At 44.8% G+C, this 19,409-nt stretch overlaps 2 long non-coding RNA genes across 2 annotated transcripts in view; one reads left to right on the top strand and one right to left on the bottom strand.

Moving 5' to 3' along the window:
* The window catches only part of LOC138765201 (uncharacterized), a 249,914-nt gene that overhangs the window by 85,177 nt on the left and 145,328 nt on the right, over positions 1-19,409 (bottom strand). The gene's annotated exons all lie outside the window — the stretch shown is intronic.
* LOC138762974 (uncharacterized) lies at positions 2,692-7,082 on the top strand. Its single transcript, XR_011357278.1, has 2 exons — positions 2,692-2,797; positions 6,642-7,082. It is a non-coding gene; the product is annotated as an uncharacterized lncRNA (long non-coding RNA).

Here is a 19,409-nt window from a genome sequence, read left to right as displayed (position 1 = left end):
GACGTCTGCCCGATTTTCGGCCACTCTGAAGAAGGGCTCGGGCCCGTAACTGCGACCGTTTTGGACTTTCCAAGACTGCTGCATGACCTGCTGGGTTTCTCCAGCACTTCTATGAACTGCACTGGACCCCAGCATCCACAGAGTTTCTTGTTTACCTCCTGCTATCTGCAATACCATGTGATAGAAACCACATATGTTTCCTTCACAACGAACCTGCTCCAGTGTTGAGAATATAATCGCACCCAACACGGACAGCCTGGAGTCAAATCAAATGCAAACAGACATTTTATGCATGCATTTACCAACACTGATAACAACTGGAACATGAAGTGAACAGCAAGTTCGATGCCACCAAATGCCTCTTCAGAATCTTTAACACAGAAACAACCTGTCCAAAATATTTGTTTAACTTTTTTTTTTAATTTTAGACAGGCGGGATGGTAACAGGTCCTTCCAGTCCATGAACTGTCTGAGTATGCCCATTGCCTGACTGTATCTGTGTCCCCTCTCACAGACTTCTGAATAAAGGTGACTGTTCCACAGACCCTTCGTCAGTTCAGTTTTACATAACTTTTGGAGTTGCTGATGGTACATCATAAGGTTGGACCAGGTGTGTTTCTCCAGCCTTACTTCGATGGGAAGAATGTATAAACTCCTTACAGACAGTGACCGATTCAAATCTGGGTCATTGGCATTGTAATGGCATTGTGAGAAACTCTGCGTGAACCATGCCATTGATTCGTTGATTCCAGGAACCGGTAGAAGGTTAGATAGAACATAACTAGAAGCAGGAATAAGTCACTTGGTCCTCCGCCATTTATCAAGATCATGGCTGATCTAACTCATCACACAATTTTTCCTCCTCCATCCCATCGTTCCTGTTTCCCTTAATTTCCAGAAATCTATCAATCTATTTCAGATCAGATTTCAGATTTATTGTCAGAGTAGGTACATCACATACATCCCTGAGATTCTTTTTCCTGCAGGCGAGGCAGAATTACCACTTATTGGTAGTGCAAGAAAAACTGTATGCAGTGTATACGTGTAAACAAATAAAGAACTGTAAACAGGTAACAAATGTAAACAAAATGACTGTGCAATACCGAGGGAATTTAAAAAATCAATAAAGTTCACAAATAAGAGTCCCTAAACGAGTTCTTGATTGAGTTTGTTGTTGAGGAGTCTGATGGGGGAGGGGGAGCAGCTGTTCCTGAACTTAGCTGTGCGAGTCTTGTAGCACCGATACCTCTTTCGTGACGGCAGCAGCGAGAACAGAGCGTATGTTGGGTGGTGTGGCTCCTTGATAATCGCTGCTGCTCTCCAATGGCAGTGTTCCCCGTAGATGTTCTCAATGATGAGGAAGGTTTTGCCTGTGTCTATTGCCTTTTGGAGGGCTTTATGTCCCCATACCATTTCTGAAAGAACTCGAAGTAATTGGGACCACACTGTTCTCCAGCATGGAGATTTCCAGCACAGTTAATGTGGCAGTTAGCACGACATTATCACAGCGCCAGCTGTCTGCAAGGAATTCTCCCTGTGTCTGTATGGGTTTTGTCTGGTGCTCCAGTTTCCTTCTACACTTCAAAACGTATGGAGGTTGGAGGGTAATTGATGTATTTGCGCAAGATGGGTTTAAGTGGCCAGAATCAGCTTGTAACGTGCTTTAAGTAAAATTAAAAAACAGCCTCTGGATGAAGATATTCCCCATCATTTATAGCCTGATAAACCCATATTCTGACTGATTCCTGGCTCTTGACTTCTAATTCAGGTGGAACATCCCCTTGTGAGATTTTTATTTTTTTTACATTTAGATATACAGTACAGTAACAGGTCTTTTCAGCCCACAAGTCCGTGCCGCCCAATTTAGAACCAATTAACCTACACCCCCAGTACGTTTCGAATGGCAGCACGGTTGGCATAGTGTTTAGTGCAATCGCTTTACAGTGAAGGTTCGAATCCTGCACTGTCTGAAAGGTGTTCGTATGTTCTCCCTGTGTCTGCGTGGGTTTTCCCCAGGGGCTCCAGTTTCTTCCCATTTTTCAAAATGTACCCAGGATTGTAGGTCAATTGGGTGTATTTGGGTGGCACGGACTCGTGGGCCGAAAGGGCCTGTTATCATGCTGTATGTCAAAAATTAAAAAATTAAACTAAAAAACATGGCGAGTTGAAGAAAAAAATGGGGTTTCATGTAAAAGTTGTTTTATTATCACACTGTGATAAAGAAGTTTTGTGCACATTTCAGCTAGACATCATGTATATAGTGCAGCAAGTACGACACGGTGCAGGTACGCAGAGCTACAAGAGAGATGAGTTGCATTGGAGCAGCAGCAACATGATTTTATTATTGTGTTGTTCAATGGTGGGGAGAAAACTGTTGGTGCATGCTCTCACACTCGTGAATCTTCTTTCAGACAGGAGGGGGTGAAGAGAGAGTGGCTGGGGTGGGATAAGTTGGCAGCTTTTCCAAGCCAGCGGGAGTTATGGACGGAGGGGAGAGAGTGGGCGTACTACAGGCTCTCAGTTCATTTTCATTTGAGTGGACTGTCACTTTAAGAGAACAAACCAAGCTGCAGGCACTGCAGGCTTTGGAGATTGGCTGTGGGCTGTCAGGCTGGGGACAGCATGTACTCAAATTCACTACTTCTGGAGAGGACGTTTGCCAAGAACATAGGTGCAGGGACCATGTGACCACCATGTTAAAGAAACAGTTCTCGGTTTGATCGGGGGCCATTTTAAGGAAGGAGCACTTGGAGAAGCATCTCTTTGATGGGAAACTGCATTGAAGTGGCCTCATATGGTAAGGAGAACATTTATATCCCATGGTGGCCAAAGGAATGCTCACTTTTGAAGAGGGGATTAGTGTGCCACACTGTGACTAAAAGGGAAGGGCTCTATCTTGGCTGACACATGGAAGGATTCTGGAAGATTTGTGAAAATCACTCACTTCGTGTCCCCATGCAAAGAAAAGCAGTTTTGATTGCCACTCGTCTAAAAAGAACATATCTTGGGATTTTGTGAGTTTACAAGTCTCTCCCACCTCGTTTGTAAACACTTATTTGCATCGATTTGTGTTAACACTGGATTGCTGAGACTGGACTTTGAACTGATGTTTCAGAATTGGGTTGAACTGTAATGGTTTGGGATATTTACACACACACACACACACACACACACACACACACACACACACACACACATGCACGCACACACACTTATATTTGCGCATAGCTGGGGGTAAAGTTTAGATAAGGTGCTATATTATTGGTGATTAATAAATTAAAATATTATTTTAAATATAACACAGTCTTGACTAATTTCTATTGCTGTCTGAGTATGTAACAGGGTGCGTGTGATGATCTGAACCATATTCCCAAACCTTGGGCTGAGCAGTTCCGGTCCCAAGCCGTGACACACTCTGACAGGATGCTTTCAATGTCGAAGTTGTTCAGGGACGCAGGAGGCATCTCCTCAAACTTCTAAGGAAGTAGAAATATTGGGGTGCTTTCTTACCCATTCATTCAATGTGAATTGACCAGGACAGGCCATTTGGGTGTCTGATGGCTGGGGAAGAGGATTGGGATGAAGGGCCTGTTTCTGTGCTGCCTCCATGAACAGAGTGGCCTGAGTGATTGGCACAGCCAGGTGCAATGATCTTTACCCAATTCCCTTCATGGTGGGTCAAAATAGGATGCTGAATTTAATGACCTAGCTTCACCCAGATTGAGGAAAAGAAATTTATCATCTGCCAAATGTTTGTGAATGGTTAAAAAAAAATGATAATGCTAAAATTTTATAGTGACATTCCCTATAAATACTCAGCCTCCCACTCACCAGAGATCCTGACGCCCCGTCCATGGATTCTCGCCTTGGCTGCCCCACCACCGGAGCTCCTGACACTTTAGCTGGCCACCTTAGCTGACCCCGTCACCCTGACCGTGGATCCTCAATGGAGCTCCCAGCGCCCCAAATCCTGACTCGCCACCCGGTCCCGACTATCCGAGCTCCCAACACCTTGAAAGATGCAGGTACCTACCTCAGTCAAAAGTTGGAACCATGTAAAATTCGATTCCCCCCCCCCCACCCAAATTTGACCCAAAAAATTGATCCAAAAAATTTGATGATTAGATAAGTTGAGCATATATTTTTCAATTTCGCCAGGGCCTTCCTTGTTTTTAGCCAGCTGGCAAAGAAGCTATAATTTCCATAAGTCGTACAACCTGTTTGCTTCAAAGTCAGTAGTCATAACATTTATTCAACTATTTGGCTAAAGTTCCTCTGCGCTGACTTGAGTAGGTTGTGGGTTTGCTCCTGTGGGTCCACACAAGGGCCACACCGTTAACCAGTGAGGAAACCATCAAGGTGGGAGATCCATGGGATGATTGGGCTTTCCTCAGGAGAAGGAAGGGGGTTCCGGTGAAAGACAGGTCAACATGATGCAAAACTCATTAGTTAGAGGACAGCAGGAGGCAAGACGGGAAATAGAGAAACATAAGGACGGCTGGAATTTTGAGCAAGCAATGAAATGCTGCAGGAGATCTGTGGGTCAGACGGCATCCATTTCTGTCAACAGACACTACATAAACTGATTTCTGCCTGCTTTCCTGGTGCCCCTTAGTAAGAGAGAAAGAGAGTGTCTGTGGATTCAACTCCATCACTCCCGCAGCCTCTGCAGCTAGACAGACTCCTATTTGATCCATCGACAAGGTGAGCTCCAGATCTAAACCTCCGACATGATCAGGAAGTCTTCAGCACCCAAGAAAGGAGCCTTACCTGCCATAAGCGCCCTCTCGAATCCCAGTCCCAACACCTGGCTCCCATAGGCCAGTCTCCAGCAGCCCGCAGCTTGTGCGGATCACCCGACCGCAAATTGCCCGCAGCCAGTGTGAGTCCTTTTAGCCGCTGAGGCCCTCACAGGTCTGATTCTGTGGTCACCATCCTGTAAGGTTGCTTCGTCCACTCTCCTTCTCAACAGTGGAGGATGTTCTTCCCATTTCTAGTACCCGGCACCGGTCCACTACTCCCCAAAGTCTGCGACCCCTTGCGACTGGCTCCTGAGCCTAGGTATCACCATCTTGGGCACAGACCCATTGTTGTTTGCAGCCAACAAGACATTTGCACATCAATTTAGAAAGAAGATATAACCCCAGGTAGGCAACTCATTATCATTTTGAATTGCTATGGCACAGAAGATGGCCATTGCCTTCTTACTTCCTCTGCCTAGAGCAAACCAGTTAGTATCAGAAAACAAAGTACCTTAACAGAGAACTAGTGAGGCAGCACCTGGAGAACTGTGGGCACCAACTGCATCACGGTCTGGCATGGGGACGCCAATACCCCTGAGCATAAAGCCCTCCAAAAGGTAGTAGACGCAGCCCAGGACATCACAGGCAAAACCCTGCCCACTATTGAGAACATCTATGGGGAATGCTCCCATCAGAGAGCAGCAGCAATCATCGAGGATCCACCCCACCCAGCACATGCTCTGTTCTCGCTGCGGCCATCAGGAAAGAGGTGCAGATTTCAGATTTGTTGCCAGAGTACATACGTGACATTACAAACACCCCCGAGATTATTTTTCTTGTGTGGCGAGGCAGAATTACCACTTATTGGTAGCGCAAAAGGACTGCACACTCCGACACGTAATTGGTTGGCATGGGCTCATGGCCCGGAAGGGCCTGTGACCGTGCTGTAAGCCTAAAATTAAAATATAACTGTTCCCCTGCGAAAGCCATGAATGGCTGATTCCATCACCATAAATGCTTTGATCTAAGTTTAAATGTTCTCTTTATTGTCATGTTATATCACATTAAGAATGTAATATACATGATATACTTCAACTTTTGCCTGCTGTAAGGCCGAGTCGCCATGAGCATTGCCCAGTGCCCCTAACAATAAGGAGAAAGAGAAGCTAAAGGAAGTCCCTTTATCTTCATCATTCCTTGCGTAAAGATTTTTTTTCTCCCTGCAGCACTTTGAATCTGTTAAATTTAAAAATAAACCTACTGGTACTGGAAATATGCGATCAAATTCAAAACCAGTGAGTAAAACCAAAACTGCTGTAAACATTGCGCACCATACGTGGAATGAGGAACAGTTAACATTTCAGAAGTTCCTCACAGCTGAGATTTTTTTTAAAAAAGGGTAAGTTGAAAACCAACTGCAGATGTTGGAAATATGAAAATGCTGGAAAACTCCAGAGGTCGGGCAGCATCTGTGAAGAGAGATACATGAGAAACAGTGGATGCTGCTGTCCAAAAAGGCACAGAATCTGCTGGAGGAACTCTCAGCTGGTTGAACAGCGTCACTCTTGGAGGCCCGAACCCTTCATCAGGACTGAGAGTGGGGAGGAGAGTCGAGTTTATTGTCATCTGATCGCAAAAGCACAACCCGATGAAACAGCGTTCTCCGGTCCTCAGTGCAGACACGCAACCAGACACAACACACATACAGATAAATAATAGATATGTAGGACAGGTATTCATATATACAAATAAATAAATAAATAGATTTTGCTTCATAAATAGGAAAATCTCGAAGGGTCAGTGTGAGCAGTTCCTTTGGTCATCAGTATTCCTGTGGGAAGAATCTGTTCCTCACCCTGGTGGTGCTGGCTCTGATCCTCCTTCTCTCTTTCCTGACAGGAGTAACTGAAAGATCCTGTGCATAGGGTGGAAGGGGTCCTCAATGATTTTGCGCACCCTCTTCAGACAACAATCCCGGTAGATCACATCGATGGGGCAGACTCCAGTGATCCTCTCTGCCAATCTTATGGTCCTGTGGATTGACCTGTGATCCATTTCTCTGCAGCAACTGTACCCACACTGTGATGCAGCCAACCAGGACGTTCTCTATAGAGCCTCCATAGAAGAGATAGCTGGTGCAATGAGGACAGGGTAGGAGGGGTAGGACAGATGCCTGTAGTCACACTATGAAGAGGGAAACAGTTAACAGGACCGTCCACTGGAACTGAAGAAAAATCAGTTGCTTTCTCTCAAAGTCAATATGTGACATCACATACAACCCTGAGATTCTTTTTACCAAAAACTGTAAACTACACTCAATAAGAAAGAAATGTAAACAAACTGGGTTGTGCCTCTATTCTAATTCTGATGAAGGGCTTTTGACTTAAAGAATTAACTCGCTCTCCAGAGATACTGCCCAACCTGCTGAGTTTTTCCAGTGCTCTCTGTTTTTGCTTTGAATCTGTGACCCTGGTCCGAGAAAGAGTTTCTCTATTTATGCCATTGAAATGTCCCATAATCCAGTACCAATGGAATTGAGGATGTACAATGCACAAATGCACCAAAATTCTTACCTGCTGCAGGCACACAGGTACATTGCAAGAAACAATACAAATCCAACCCCGTGTATGGTAAAATCCCTAGTATCCAGCACCTCTGGGGATTGATAGATGCCAGATAAGTGTATTTTCTGGTTGCTTGAGATTGTATGTTGCACTAATTTTAAACATTTGAACTTTTCACCTATTTATTTTCCATGGCTTTTGCATGATCCAGGATAACAGGAATTTTACTGTATATTAAATTATTCCAGTTTGAAAAGATAATAAATATTAAAAAAAGATCGATAATAAATATTTACAGTGCAGAAGAAGCTAATTCTGGCCACTTAAATACATGCTGCTCAATTACACCCAAGAAAAGGAGTAGCAGTTCAATGATTCTGATGTTGAGTAGTTTCTCATTCATTGTTATATCATGGGGAGAATCAAGAACCTGAGAGACAATGGAAAGAAACTGTCCCTGAACCTAAGGGTGCTGGTCTTCAGGTTTCTGTACCTTCTACCTAAAGGGCGTATTAGTAGCAGCAAGAAAATAGGGTGGTCCAAGGGTTAAGATCACTCTGACATTGAGCTGATCTGTGAGGACTGATTCAAAACATACAGTGCAAATACTTTCCACAGTCCCTGACACACATGGAAAATATTCACATAAGAAATCTGGCATGCTTTCAAAGAAAAATAACAAAGACAAATGAAGTCGATGAGTGTTTTTCACTGCCCGATGAGGCAACAAACATGGGCAGAAGCTGATCTCTTGGCGATCTCACAAATTACAGCAGGGGCCTGGGGGGCAGGGGGGTGGGGGTGGAGAGATCTAATCTACTGTTCCGAGAGGGAGAGCCAAGACTAAAATGGAAATGGCATTGACTGAGAGATCCATGAAGGAAAACTTGGAGGCTGTAGGGAACATAGAGTCTTTGAAGGGTGGTGTGCACACTGAGGTGCGAACAGGCAGCGAGACCAACATGCATGGAAATAGGAGCTGGAGTAGGCCATTCAGCCCTCTGAGCCTGCTCCATCATTGGACTGACAGACCTCTGTACGTGTCACCTCAGGTGGACAGGGTAGCATGAAGAGGTCAAGTTTAACAAGCTTCACCTCTTTGGACAGGGTGTGGAGCAGCAAATCGGGAACATCATGCTTTGTTGGTGAGACCACACTTGGAGGACCGTGCACAGTTCCCAGCTACAAGAAGGATGGCCTTATATGGGAAAAGGTGCAGAGGAGATTCACCATGATGTTACAAGAACTGGAGGGCTTAAGTTATAGGGAGAGGCTGAGTGGCTGGATCTTTATTCCTCAGAGTGAAAGATGCTGAGGGGTGATATTATGGAGGTTTATAAAATCATAAGGGGCACGGATAAAGTGAATGCTCACAGCTTTTTACAGGGAGAGATGATTTTCGAACTAGACAACGTTGTTTCATGGCAAGAGGGGAGAGATTTAAGATGCACAATGCTGGAGTTCTGCATTTTTACCTTTGTTTTGTTTCACCTGCTGAGTTTCTCCAGCATTGTGTGTTTTTACTTCAACCACGGTGTCTATAGATTTTCATGTTTTACCAGAGATTTAAGATAGAGTTGAGAGGGGCAACATTTTAATTCAGAACAAGCTGCCAAAGGAATCAATAGAAGTGGGCACGATTATAATGTAAATAAGACCTTTGGACAGATATATGGATGGGAAGGATATGGATCAAGTGAAAGGAAATGGGACTAGCCAGAATTCCATCATGGTCAGCATGGATAAGTTGGGCTGAAGGGCCTTTTCCATGCTGTATGACTATGAACATGGTTGATCTATGCCGACCTGAACTTCTTTTCCTGCCAGTTGATCCTCAACTGCTCAAAGATTCATCTATCTTCACCTTAAATACTTCTAATAATCTAACCTCCGCACCCCTCTGTAATTCAAATTCAAGTTCATTGATCAATTGGTTGTACAAGTACAACTCGAAGAGCCAACATTCTCCAGTCCTCAGTGCAAAGCACTGCAAACATACATGCAGACATAACACAGATACACAATCTGAAAAAATACATTTATACAAACCATTGTCAAAGGAAAATGGGGGGGATACAAGGTAAGAAGGGTTTAGCACTTTTTTTTGGTAGGAATATAAGTGTTGGCACAACATCGAGGTCTCAAGGGTCTGTACTCTGCTGTAGTGTTCTATGTTCTATATTATCTTGTAACTATGACCCTTGTTTCAAACTCTCCCAGTAGTGTAAACATCTCAACATCTACCCTGTCAAACCCCCTCAGGATTTTAATTGTCTCAGTCATAAAAATCCAACCAGATCATTCATTCTCAGCGGGACAATCTTCTCATCCTCAGAATTTGCCTGGTGAATCTCTTTTGAACTGCCTACAATTGGACAATAGCCTTTTTTAGGTGAGGTGGCCAATGGTTTGTGCGACCTCCAGATGTGCCCTCACCGACACCCAGTACAATCACCCAGGTCAACTGTGTAAAACACCACACAAGGTTACTTGTGTCCAGCCAGATTCTGGTGTCGTTGTGGTCAAAGGGAACCAAAATGAAGGGTCCCTCAAATTCTACAACAGTCAGGAGTGACTCTGTGTCAAATGGTGACTCATTCTCACTATTGCAGCTACCCAGATCATGTGCACATTGATTACATGAAGTCTTCCTCTACGGAAGAAGTTAGTTTATAAAACTTAGCCGATCAAGTCAGCTCTTCCATTCACAGAACCATAGAGTACTACAGCACAGAACAGGCCCTTTGGCCCTTCATGTCTGTGCCAAATTTTCATCCCCCCCCCCCCCCATTCAAACTTTTCTTAAATGAGGTGTTGTTCCTCCAATTTGTGGGTGGTCTCAGTATGGCAGACGTATCAGCAAGAGAATGGGATGGAGAGTTGAAATGGGTGGCCAGTGGGAGATCCATGCTGTTGGAGTGGACAGAGCAAAGTTGCTCAGTGAAGCAATCTCCCAGTCTGCATCCAGTCTCTCTAATGTAGAGAAGGCCACCACAAGAGCACCAGGTGCAGTAGATGGTCCCTGCAGATTCACAGGTGAAATGTTGCTTCATTTGGAAGGACTGTTTGGGGGAGGAGGTGTGGTGAAAGTAGAGCATCTCTTGCAGTCAAAAAGGGTAGGTGCCAAGGGGACCAGTGGTGGGGAGGGTGGAGCAGACCAGGGAGTCACAGAGGGACCGGTCCCTGCAGAAGACAAAGGGGAGGAGAGGGGAAGATCCCTTTGATGACATATATACAGCAAGCTGCCTGCAGCAAGGTGTAATAATTTGTTTTAAGAATGTACATGGAGCCACAAATATTGTCCTGGTTACCTGGGATAACTACCTTCACATCTGAGGGATTTTTAAAAATTAATTCTGTACATGGGTACATAATATAAAAAACAAGAGAAGGATTAGAACTGGTGCTAACTTGGGAGAGTTGAGATACAGTGCTTCTCCAGTTGGTTCAATTGCCTGGTCCAAACGGCAATAGCTCCGAACAGGCTTTAAATGCTCTGTTAAAATCCTCCAACCATGAGATCTGTGCCCAAGATGGTAGTGCTTGTGCTTGGCAGCGGCCACAAGGGGTTTGCAGATTCCAGGAGAGCAACGGACCGGCACAGGGCACCAGAAAAGGGTGCCCCAAACACCCAACCCACCCCCATTGAGAAAGAGAAGCAGAGGAGACAAACCTACATGGAAGATGGGCTCAGAGACTGAGCAACCCACACAGAGAGTGGGATAATTGCAGTCGAGGGACCCATATGGACTGTGGGCTGCTGGACACTGGCACATGGGAACCAGGTATCGGAGCCAGGATTCAAGAGAATGCTGAGACCAAGAAGGGCTCCAGAAGGGTCTCATGCGCCAAAGGGCTTCCTGATCATGACGGAGGTTTAGATCTGGAGCTCAGGTTACCGATGGATCGGTAGGAGTCTGTGCGGCTGCAGAGGCTGCGGGAGCGCTGGAGGCAAATCCACGGGCACTCTGTGCCTGTCTTTTGCTTCTCTTTCTCTCTGACTGTAAGAGAAATTAGGCAACACTAATGGCAACACTTTGTCTGCCTTACAGCAGGCAGAAGGCAACTTGGTGTCACAGGCTAGTATAGGAGCACGTTCTGTACTGTGACATGCCAATAAAGGAATTTTGAATCTTGAATTTTTTTTTGAATTACAACCAAACGCAAATATAGAACATAGAACAACAGACAATAGGTGCAGGAGTAGGCCATTCGTCCCTTTGAGCCAGTACCGCCATTCACTGTGATCACAGCTGATCATCCACAATCAGTTCCCTGATCCTGCCTTCTCCCCGTATCCCTCGACTCCGCTATCTTTAAAAGCTCTATCCAACTCTTTCTTGAAAGGATCCAGAGAATTGCCTTCTAAGGCAGAGCATTCCACACTCTCTGGGTGAAAAGATTTTTCCTCAACTCAGTTCTAAATGGCCTGCCCCTTATTCTAGTTCTAGACCCCCCCCCCCCCCCCCAACATCGGGAAAGTGTTTCCTGCTGAAAGAACAGAAAACCTTGAACTTAGAACATTGGACAGTTATTATTTATTACATCCTTTTATATCATTATCTTAATATTGTGCTTTATATATCTGGGATCCTGTAGTGAGTAAGAATTTCATTGTCTCAGTACATGGTACTTATGCATATGGCAATAGACCATTCATTCATTTGTCCAATCGTTCGTTCAATAATTCATTCATTTATTTGATTCTTCATTCATTCGTTCGTTCGTTCATTCTTTCATTCATTCATCCACTTGAACCTGCCCCTCCATTCACTAAAGTCGTGGCTCATTGGGTTGAAACCTCAACTGCACAATCTTTCCCCCAGTAATCTTTCCACCATTCCTCTCAAGAATCTATCCACCTCTGCTCTACAAATATTGAAAGACTCCCTTTGAGAAGCAGAGTTTCAAAGGCTCGCAACTTTCGGAGAGGAAAATATTTGCCTCTTCCCAATTCTCAATTGGAAAATTCAAAGTCCTAAGCTGTGGCCACCAGTTCTATATCCACCCACATGAAGAGACACCCTCTCCCCCATTACCCCTTAAAGAGATGAAGGATGTGAGTTCAGGAGGAGATGGGGAATAGGCCAGTTGATGAGGTTAAGCAGGAGAAGAGGATTGTTCATGGGGAATGTGATGATGGGGGCTGAAGGAATTGTGAATTGAGATCCAGTACCGGGAGAGGAGGAGGAACAGTTGTTTGTGGAAAAGTAACAATCCAGTCAGTTGAATCCTTTGCATTAGTTAAATAGCCAGATGATTTTAATTGTAATGATAAATGTATTCCCACAAATAACATCTCTAGTGATTAAATCTGTAAACAGAAATAAATTGCAAACAGCTTTGATTTACTCTAAATTACTTCCCCTCCAGTTCTGACAAGAGGAGCACACACACGCACATGCAGGGCAGGCATGCACACACACACACACACACACACACATACACACACACACTCACACACACACACACACACACACACACACACACACACACACACACACACACACACACACACACGCACACACACGCACATGCAGGGCAGGCATGCACACACACACACATACACACACACACACTCACACACACACACACACACACACACATGCATAAACACACACGCACATGTATAAATACGTGGACACAGGCACATGGATATCTAGACATATGCACATGCATGAACATACAAAAAATGCACACATTGGTATGCACACACAGTACACATACATGCATACAGACAGGCGTACATGAACCCACACATGCATGTAGATCCACCCACATGAATACACTCATATACACAGGCACACGCAAAACCACATGTACACAAAATCTCTCACACACACACACGTGCAAACTATTCCTCTTTCCTTGAATGCTCTCTGCAGGGCTATTATTAAGGTGCTACTTAACTGCAAGAGTTTCTTTCTCTTTACCATCAATGATGCCCATGAAGTTACCAGACTGCAATCAACATCTATTTACTCAATGATCTTCTTTCGAGAAGGAAAGCAGTTGTCCTTGCACTCCGATGTCTACAAGATGACTGTGACAGTATGGAGACTGTTGTCCACCTCTTTGCAGATTGTGGATTTACCCAGAGGTTGTGTAGAAGGTTGCAAGGGTCCTTGTAGCAGCAGAGGACTGATTCATAGGCTGCTGCCAGAGACACACACAGAGACAGGCATCCAGGGCTACTAGAAGATCATCAACTAGGTGAAAGGCGTTCGTGGGTCTGCCTGAAATTTGCTTGTCTTCTAGCACAGTGAGATGTTGGGGAGGGAATGGTGCCAACTGGCACATTCCAGGCTGCAGGAATACATGCTGAGGGGTGCACTGAGGCTTAGCTCAGCCAACACAAGGGCTTTCTGAGGAGTAAAACCACAGTCTAGAACAGCCCTTCTCAACTTTTTCTTTTCAGCTATGGTTCCCCTTAGGACTCTTCTGAAAGTTTTCGGGCCCCCTTCCCTGGGAAGCAGTCAAGTTGAGTTGGTTTCTTCCATACTTCTCTCTTACCAACTACATAATAAAAATTTATGATTTCAGTCCATGGCCCCCCCCCCCCCCACTTAAATGTGCTGGAGGACTGTATAGCCCCAGATGAGAATGGTTGCTTTAGAGTCCTTCTCTCACTGGGCATTGAGGGGCTGAGACCAAGGGGAAGTCCTTCAAACAACAGAGGGAGAAAACTACAAGAGGCCACATTGGGGGCAAAGGTGCTACGTAGCGAATCAGAGGATTTATTGTTACAATAAACAGGGATGGAATATAGATCAAAAACAATAAGGATGTGAAAATGTGTGCTGGAAAGTGTGCTGACCAGCTGTATCATGGCCTGGTATGGGAACACCAATACCTCTGAGAGGAAGGTACTGCAAAAGGTAATGGGCTCAGCCCAGTACATCACAGATAAAACTCTCCCCACCATCGAGAAACTCTACAGGGAACGCTGCCGTCAGAGAGCAGCACCAATCATCAAGGGTCCACACCACCCAGGACATGCTCTATTCTCGCTGCTGCCATCAGGTGCCACAGGACCCGCATTCACCAGGTTCAGGGACTCATCTAAGGATTCTTACTTTGCTCATTATTTATTACTGAATATTTATTTTCTGTTTGTTTGTTCGCACTTTCTTCTCTGTTAACATTTCTCTCTTTTGCACACGTGACTTTTTCTTGAGTTCAATTTGCACTACTGACAAGTGCTAATTCCGCCTGGCCGCAATGAAAAGAATCCCAGGGGTGCATGTGATGTCATGTATGTGCTCTGACAATAAATCTGAACTTTGAATTTTGAAAAGGCTTTGCATGGTTTTCCTTTGTAAATAGTTTTGCTGTGAATAAAGTTTATCTTTGGAAAAATATTGCCTGACTCTCGATCCACAGCAATGTGGTTGGCCTTCATTCAGGACAAAGAATGGAGCAAGGAAAGGTGCCCTTGACGATGACTCACACATCCGGTATCACTGAAGAATGTTATAAATGACACAAGTTAATGATGCAGAGTAATTTCCAACAGTCATTGAAAGCCAATTTCTGGAAACAACTTTTACTTAACACGTCCAGTCAAGTGATGCGGTTGGTGTGCGTCCCCAAGCAAGCTGAGTTAAAGTGTGACTTAACTTTGCAGATCTAAGGATAAACTCTCCTCCTGAAACAGTGGCTTGAGTTAAAATGGAAGTTCTCTGAATGTAAGAATGAAAGGCTGAATCAAAACATGCATCGAGTTGCTTGAGAAGGCAATATAACGCCACGGGTTTCTCGAGCAGTAATAAATGTTTCTACTGTACCTACGAAAGTAGAATGTGGAGAATTTTTCAGGGAAGTTGGAGCCAACGCAAATAACAGTTGCCAAGAAGTATTTTGCCTTCAGCAAGAGAAAGAGGGAAGGACACAGAGAGCAAACACACAGCAGGGAAAAGCTTGCCCATTTTGCAATGAAGGTTCAGATCACCTCTCGTCAGGAAGTATTTGGAATTGATTACTTTTGCCCAGGAGAACTGCTAGCCATCGAAAGCAAAGCAAGTCATCAAGTCCCGCCTGCGCCCATCATGTCCAAGATCCACCAACAATTTCAGGAACTTCATGCTGTGTGACATATATACATAAGTGGTTTGGACCGACATACAGGGGGATTGATTAGCCGATTTGCCGTCGACACAGAGATTGGCAAAGTTGTGGATAGTGAGGAAGGTTTGTCAAAGGACTCAGCAGGACATGGACCATTTTGAAAAATGGGCAAAGAAATGGCAGATGGCCAGTCAAGAGTGTGGTCAGAGCCTCATGGTGACTGACAGCATGGAAACAGCCCCATAGGTCCAGTGTGTCCATGCTGAACAACGTGTCTGCCCTGCTTTTGTTTCACTTGTCCGCATTAGGCCTACATGCCTCCACTCCCTTCCCTTCCACAGAGATGGCCAAGTGTTTCTCAAAGAAACCTCTCAGACCTGCTTCTATCATCATGTCTGCAGCTCATTCCATATTAATATTTTTTAGAATACAGCACAGTAACAGGCCCTTTTATCCCATGAGCCCGTGCCACCCAAATATACCCAACTGACCTACAGCCCCAGCACATTTTTGATCAGTGGAAGGAAACCGGAGTGACTGGAGGAAACCCAAGCAGACACGGGGAGAACGTATAGATAGTACCAGATTTAAACACTGGTCCCGGTCACTGGTGCTGTAACTGTGGTGCGCTGTTGGCCAGAATCAGACACACACAAAGATAAGGACTGTACAACGAGCTTTAATCCATAAAGACTTCCACAGACCCCAGGTTGGCTGTGGCTGCAGTAACTCAGTGTGAGGCCTCGGGAGGCCAGCGCAGGCTTATATCCTGGAGGGTGATTGACACCCGACCAGGTGGGGCTTGATCCATTCAGGCTGACTGATTGACAGCTGGCCAGGTGTTGTCCTGTCCCCTTACACTCCTTCAGGTACAGAGGTTGCCCCCTGCAGTAGGCCGGTGGTGGACCACCACAGTAACAGTGTGGTACTAACTGCTATGGTAACTGTGCTGCCCTTTGCTTACCTTCTAGTTCTGCCCTCTCATCTTAAATTCTCCCACTCCAGGAAACAGACTGTCACTAATCACCTTATCAATGCCCCTCATGATTCTATAAGACCTCAAAAAGATCCCCTCTCAACCTCCTACACACTGAGGAAAACAAGCTTTGTTTTCCAGTCTCTCATGATAATGCAACTTCCCTCATCCTGGCAATAACCTCGTAAACATCTTCCACATCCTTTCCAACTTTATAACATCCTTCCTTTTCGGTGACCAAAACTATCCACAATGTCCACATGTGGCCTCACCAACATCATGACGGTCCAACACTTGTATACATTGCCCTCATTGATGAAAGCAAGTGTCCCAAGCAGTCTCTTTTCTACCCCATCTACCTGTGCTGTTATCTTTAAAGAATGATGTACCAGTGCCCCCCCCCCCGACCCTCTTCTGCAGAACACTCTTTAGAGCATTGCCTTTAACAACTTACCCAAATGCAGCACCTTGCGGTTCTCCGAGACAAACTTTATCTGCAATTCCTCGGAGCAGTTCCCCATCTAGTCTAGATCCCGTGGCAATCTCATGTAAACATTCTTCACTGCCCACTGTAGGGCATATTTTTGTGTCATCAACAAACTTACTCAACGTGTCATAAACATCCTTGTCCGAATAATTTACATATATTACAAGCGTCCCAGTACTGAGCTCTGAGGAACTCATTGATCATGGTCCTTTGGTCTGAAAAAGTGCCCTCTACACCCACTGACTCCTATCACTGAGCCATTTTTTTGATCCATTTGACTCATTGGTCTCCTATTCCAACCTTCCATATCAAACTCTTTACTAAAATCCATAAAAATAACATCAATTGCCTTGCCCACATCTACCCTTTTTGTCACCACTTCTACAGAACATTCTGGCTAGGTTGCATCACTGCCTGGTACAGAGGTACCAATGCTCAGGAGAGGAAAAAATTCCAAAGGGTTGTTAACTCAGTCTGCGGCACCACGGGCACCAGACTTCACTCCATCAAGGATACCTATGAGCCAGTGTCTTAAGAAAGCAGCCTCTATCCTCCTCACTCTGCTACCATCAGGAAAAAGGATACAGGAGCCTAAAGACGAGCACTCAATGGCACAAGGACAGCTTCTTCCCCGCTGCCATCAGATTCCTGAATGATCAATGAACCAAAGTCACGGCCTCACTTTGACTTTTTGTACACTATTTTTATTTATTGCCGTAAGGAGGTTTATATGAATGTTTGCACCTTTCGTGACTTGTTCATGACAATAAATTCTGATTTTGATTCCAAAATAAGTCTATCATGTGACACAATTTCCCATATCCATATCCATGCTAGGTCTCCCTAATTTCCCCTGGCTCTCCTGATGTAGATAGGTTCTTTCTCTCAGAATCCTCTCCAGCTATTTCCCTACTACTGACATCAGACTAAAAGTTCATTCGAGGCAGGGGGAAGAGTACAGGCCAACTGGCAATAGGTGTTAAGTGGACAAGAACAGGAGGACCAGAAAGAGATGGAAGCTGGGGAGTGTTTCTGGTTCTGTGGAAGCAGAACTGGGGGAAAGAAGACATAGGGAAAGATGGAAGGGGAGAGGTTTAACAGAAACCGGAGAAGTCGATGTTAATGTCATCCATTTGGAGGGTGCCCATGTGGAATATGAGGTGCTTTTTGCAGAATGTCTTCAATCTGGCATAACACCATGGACAGACAAGTTGGAAAAAGGAATGGGGTGAGGAATTGACATGGGTCCTTGGTCCAGGACAGCTCAAAGTCAAAAAGAAGCGCTTGTGATGGTATTAAAGACCATGCATCTCTGCACTGGGAGGATGCGCAGGCCCTAAACAAATCCTGAATAGAGTACAAGACATAACTAACTACCCCGTAAAACACAAAAGTCTGCAAACGCTGTGACTGAAGTAAAAAACAAACACAACGATGGAAAAAATCAGCAGGTCAAACAGTGTGCTTTAAGGTAACGATACATCACCAACATTTCGGCCCTGAGCCCTTCATCAAGGTACCATAACCAACGTTTCGGGCCTGAGCCCTTCATCAAGGTACCATAACCAACGTTTCGGTCCCGAGCCCTTCATCAAGGTACCATAACCAACATTTTGGGCCTGAGCCCTTCATCAAGGTATCATAACCAACCTTTCGGTCCTGAGCCCTTCATCAAGGTACCATAACCAACGTTTCGGTCCCGAGCCCTTCATCAAGGTACCATAACCAACATTTTGGGCCTGAGCCCTTCATCAAGGTATCATAACCAACCTTTCGGTCCTGAGCCCTTCATCAAGGTACCATAACCAACGTTTCGGTCCCGAGCCCTTCATCAAGGTACCATAACCAACGTTTCGGGCCTGAACCCTTCAGCGAGGCATCATCATACCTTGATGAAGGTCTCAAGCCCTAAACGTTGGTTTTGTATCTTTATTTTTGCAACATCAAGTACTCTGTTTGACCTGCTGGGTTTCTCCAGCATTGTGGTTTTAATTACTAACTACAAATGTGAGCAGAGAGAGAGCATCTGGATCGGTGCCTGGAACCTTGCCACCTAATGACGAAAAGGAGGGGAAGCTCTCCTGAAGAGAAAAACCTAACTTATGTGTGTGTTTTACTGTTCACTAGAACGAATGAGTTCAAATCTCAGCACAGCAGCTGATTACCAAAATTCGAACAATTCATGAACAGTACTTTTTAATGCAAGCTTTGGAATTTAGAATGGAGAGCATGTGAACACCTCTCAAATCATTTAAAATCAGATGAATGCTCAAGTAAATGCACACTGGAGGGAGGCGTCCATATAAACAGCCTTTCTCGTCCGCAATTAACATTATTTGAATTATAAATAACATTCAGTGTATTAACAGAGTTAGTGATCAATGGTGAATTAATTGCTGATCTGAGTGATCCAACCAGAGAGCCCATTTTGGAGAAACTACCTAACTTGCTTTTCTTTGTCACCCAAGCTTTGGACAATTCTGTATTTACTACAAATTAATATGGTGCTTTCATGAGCTCTAAGGAGCATGGGTAAAAAGGACGGCCATTCCACCTTAAGTATCAGCTCTTCA

Source organism: Narcine bancroftii, chromosome 5 (genome assembly GCF_036971445.1).
Source record: "Narcine bancroftii isolate sNarBan1 chromosome 5, sNarBan1.hap1, whole genome shotgun sequence".
In the NCBI taxonomy this organism is placed as follows: Eukaryota; Metazoa; Chordata; class Chondrichthyes; order Torpediniformes; family Narcinidae; genus Narcine; species Narcine bancroftii.
Note: the sequence above shows the minus strand (reverse complement) of the source record. Positions and strands in the feature narration are given on the sequence as shown.